A 5353-nucleotide genomic window follows, 5' to 3' on the forward strand; every position below is an offset into this window, starting at 1 on the left:
TACTCACATGTTTTACATACACTTTACATCATTTTGATGCATTTTCCGGCACTAACCTATTAACAAGCTGCCGAAGCGCCAGTTCCTATTTTCTGCTGTTTTTGGTTTCAGAAATCCTACACAGGAAATATTCTCGGAATTGGACGAAACAAAAGCCCACGGTCTTATTTTCCAAGGAGCTTTCCAGAACACCGAAGGAGAGATGGAGAGGGGCCAAGGGGGGCCCACACCCTAGGGCGGCGCGGCCAAGAGGGGGGGCGCGCCCACCTATGGGGTGGGCCCCTCGAGGGCCTCCCGACTCTGCCCCTTCGCCTATTTATTCTCTCCGTCGCGAAAGCCCTAGTACCGAGAGCCATGATACGAGAAAAGTTCCAGAGACGCCGCCGCCGCCAATCCCATCTCGGGGGATTCAGGAGATCGCCTCCGGCACCCTGCCGGAGAGGGGAATCATCACCGGAGGACTCTACATCATCATGCCCGCCTCCGGATTGATGCGTGAGTAGTTCATCGTTGGACTATGGGTCCATAGCAGTAGCTAGATGGTTGTCTTCTCCTCTTGTGCTATCATGTTTAGATCTTGTGAGCTGCCTATCATGATCAAGATTATCCATTTGTAATGCTACATGTTGTGTTTGTTGGGATCCGATGAATATGGAATACTATGTCAAGTTGATTAATTGATCTATCATATATGTGTTGTTTATGATCTTGCATGCTCTCCGTTGCTAGTAGAGGCTCTGGACAAGTTGATACTTGTGACTCCAAGTGGGAGTATTTATGCTCGATAGTGGGTTCATGCCTCCATTGAATCTGGGACAGTGATAGAAAGTTCTAAGGTTGTGGATGTGTTGTTGCCACTAGGGATAAAACATCAATGCTTTGTCTAAGGATATTTGTGTTGATTACATTACGCACCATACTTAATGCAATTTTCTGTTGTTTGCAACTTAATACTGGAAGGGGTGCGGATGCTAACCCGAAGGTGGACTTTTTAGGCATAAATGCATGCTGGATAGCGGGCTATGTTATTTGTCGTAATGTCACCATCTACATCCTTATACTTTTGCATTTCACATAGTTCAACAAAATTATTAAGATGGGCAGCAGCATCATCAGAACTAACACCAGAAAATTGCTCTCTCATAACAAGATTTAGTAAAGCAGGTTTAATTTCAAAAAATTCTGCTCGTAGTAGCAGGTGGAGCAATAGGTGTGCATAGGAAATCATTATTATTTGTGCTAGTGAAGTCACACAACTTAGTATTCTCAACAGTACCCATTTTAGCAGTAGTAAATAAAGCAAACTAAATAAAGTAAATGCAAGTAACTAATTTTTGTGTGTTTTTGATATGGAGAACAAGACAGTAAATAAATTAAAACTAGCAACTAATTTTTTTGTGTTTTTGGATATAAGAGCAAACAAAGCAGTAAATAAAGTAAAGTAAAGCAAGACAAAAACAAAGTAAAGAGATTGGATGTGGGAGACTCCCCTTGCAGCGTGTCTTGATCTCCCCGGCAACGGCGCCAGAAAAAGTTGCTTGATAGCGTGCAAGACACACGTCCGTTGGGAACCCCAAGAGGAAGGTGTGATGCGTATAGCAGCAAGTTTTCCCTCAGTAAGAAACCAAGGTTATCGAACCAGTAGGAGTCAAGGATCACGTGAAGGTTGTTGGTGGCGGAGTGTAGTGCGGCGCAACATCAGGGATTCCGGCGCCAACGTGGAACCTGCACAACACAATCAAAGTACTTTGCCCCAACGTAACAGTGAGGTTGTCAATCTCACCGGCTTGCTGTAAACAAAGGATTAGATGTATAGTGTGGAAGATGATGTTTGTTTGCGAAGAACAGTAAAGACCAAGTATTGCAGTAGATTGTATTTCAGATGTAAAGAATGGACCGGGGTCCACAGTTCACTAGTGGTGTCTCTCCCATAAGATAAATAGCATGTTGGGTGAACAAATTAAAGTTGGGCAATTGGCAAATAGAGAAGGCATAACAATGCACATACATATATCATGATGAGTACTATGAGATTTAATCAGGGCATTACGACAAAGTACATAGACCGCTATCCAGCATGCATCTATGCCTAAAAAGTCCACCTTCAGGTTATCATCCGAACCCCTTCCAGTATTAAGTTGCAAACAACAGACAATTGCATTAAGTATGTTGCGTAATGTAATCAACACAAATATCCTTAGACAAAGCATCGATGTTTTATCCCTAGTGGCAACAACACATCCACAACCTTAGAGGTTGTTGTCACTCCCCCAGATTCAATGGAGGCATGAACCCACTATCGAGCATAAATACTCCCTCTTGGAGTTACAAATATCAACTTGGTTAGAGCCTCTACTAGCAACGGAGAGCATGCAAGAACATAAACAACATATATGATAGATTGATAATCAACTTGACATAGTATTCAATATTCATCGGATCCCAACAAACACAACATGTAGCATTACAAATAGATGATCTTGATCATGATAGGCAGCTCACAAGATCTAACATGTTAGCACAATGAGGAGAAGACAACCATCTAGCTACTGCTATGGACCCATAGTCCAGGGGTGAACTACTCACACATCGATCCGGAGGCGATCATGGTGATGAAGAGACCTCCGGGAGATGATTCCCCTCTCCGGCAGGGTGCCGGAGGCGATCTCCCGAATCCCCCGAGATGGGATTGGCGGCGGCGGCGTCTCTGGAAGTTTTTCCGTATCGTGGCTCTCGGTACTAGGGGTTTCGCGGCGAAGGCTTTAAGTAGGCGGAAGGGCGGAGTCGGGGGAGTCACGGGGGCCCCACACGCTAGGGCCGCGCGGCCAAGACCTGGACCGCGCCGCCCTAGTGTGGCGGCGCCCCGTGGCCCCACTTCGTTTCCCTTTCGGTCTTCTGGAAGCTTCGTTGAAAAATAAGACCCTGGGCGCTGATTTCATCCAATTCCGAGAATATTTCCTTTGTAGGATTTCTGAAACCAAAAACAGCAGAAAACAACAACTGGCTCTTCGGCATCTCGTTAACAGGTTAGTGCCGGAAAATGCATAAATATGACATATAATGTGTATAAAACATGTGAGTATCATCATAAAAGTAGCATGGAACATAAGAAATTATAGATACGTTTGAGACGTATCAAGCATCCCCAAGCTTAGTTCCTACTCGCCCTCGAGTAGGTAAACGATAACAAGGATAATTTCTGAAGTGACATGCTATCATAATCTTGATCAATACTATTGTAAAGCATATGAGATGAATGCAGCGATTCGAAGCAATGGTGAAGATAATGAGTAAACAAATGAATCATATAGCAAAGACTTTTCATGAATAATACTTTCAAGACAAGCATCAATAAGACTTGCATAAGAGTTACTCATAAAGCAATAGATTCTTAGTAGAAAGCTTTGAAGCAACACAAAGGAAGATATAAGTTTCAGCAATTGCTTTCAACTTCAACATATTTATCTCATGGATAATTGTCAACACAAAGTAATATAACAAGTGCAATAGGTAAACATGTAAGAATCAATGCACACAGTTTACACAAGTGTTTGCTTCTGGGATAGAAAGAAGTAGATAAACTGACTCAACAATAAAGTAGAAGATTGGCCCTTCGCAGAGGGAAGCATGGATTACTATTTTTGTGCTAGAGCTTTTCATTTCGAAAACATAGAAACAATTTTGTCAACGGTAGTAATAAATCATATGTGTTATGTATAAGATATCCTATAAGTTGCAAGCCTCATGCATAGTATACCAATAGTGCTCGCACCTTGTCCTAATTAGCTTGGATTAACATGGATTATCATTGCATAACATATGTTTCAACCAAGTGTCACAAAGGGGTACCTCTATGCCGCCCGTACAAAGGTCTAAGGAGAAAGCTCGCATTGGATTTCTCGCTTTTGATTATTCTCAACTTAGACATCCATACCGGGACAACATAGACAACGGATAATGGACTCCTCTTTAATGCATAAGCATTCAACAGCGAGATAATATTCTCATAAGAGATTGAGGATTAATTGTCCAAACTGAAACTTCCACCATGATTCATGGCTTTAGTTAGCGGCCCAATGTTCTTCTCTAACAATATGCATACTCAAACCATTTGATCATGAAAATCGCCCTTACTTCGTACAAGACGAACATGCATAGCAACTCACATGATATTCAACAAAGGTGAAATAGTTGATGGCGTCCCCAGAAACATGGTTACCGCTCAACAAGCAACTTATTAAGAAATAAGACACATAAGTACATATTCTTCACCACAATAGTTTTTAAGGCTATTTTTACCATGAGCTATATATTGTAAAGGCAAAAAATAGAATTTTTAAAGGTAGCACTCAAGTAATGTACTTTGGAATGGCAGAGAAATACCATGTAGTAGGTAGGTATGGTGGACACAAATGGCATAGTTTTTGGCTCAAGGATTTGGATGCACGAGAAGAATTCCTCTCAATACAAGGCTAGGCTAGCAAGGTTGTTTGAAGCAAACTCAAGTATAAAACGGTACAGCAAAGCTCACATATGAACATATTGTAAGTATTATAAGACTTTACATCATCTTCCTGTTGTTCAAACACCTTAACCAGAAAATATCTAGACTCTAGAGAAACCAATCATGCAAACGGGGGCATCCCCAAGCTTAGACTTTTCACTCTTCTTGATCATATTGTATCATCCTCCTCTCTTGACCCTTGAAAACTTCCTCCACACCAAACTCAAAACAAACTCATTAGATGGTTAGTGCATAATTGAAAATTCATATATTCAGAGGTGACATAATCATTCTTAACACTTCTGGACATTGCACAAAGCTACTGAAAGTTAATGGAACAAAGAAATCCATCAAACATAGCAAAACACGAAATAAAAGGCAGAATCTGTCAAAACAGAACAGTCCGTAAAGATGAATTTTTCTGGGGCACTTAACTTGCTCAGATGAAAATGCTCAAATTGAATGAAAGTTGCGTACATATGTGAGGATCACGCATGTAAATTGGCAGATTTTTCTGAGTTACCTACAGACGGGACGGCTCAATTTCGTGACAGCAAGAAATCTGTTTCTGCGCAGTAATCCAAATCTAGTATTGACTTTACTATCAAAGACTTTACTTGGCACAACAATGCAATAAAATAAAGATAAGGAGAGGTTGCTACAGTAATAACAACTTCCAAGACTCAAATATAAAACAAAAGTGCAGAAGTAAAATAATGGGTTGTCTCCCATAAGCGCTTTTCTTTAACGCCTTTCAGCTAGGCACAGAAAGTGTGAATCAAGTATTATCAAGAGACGAAGCATCAACATCATAATTTTTTCTAATAATAGAATCATAAGGTAACTTCA

The sequence above is a fragment of the Lolium rigidum genome, chromosome 6 (genome assembly GCF_022539505.1).
Source record: "Lolium rigidum isolate FL_2022 chromosome 6, APGP_CSIRO_Lrig_0.1, whole genome shotgun sequence".
NCBI classification, from domain to species: Eukaryota; Viridiplantae; Streptophyta; class Magnoliopsida; order Poales; family Poaceae; genus Lolium; species Lolium rigidum.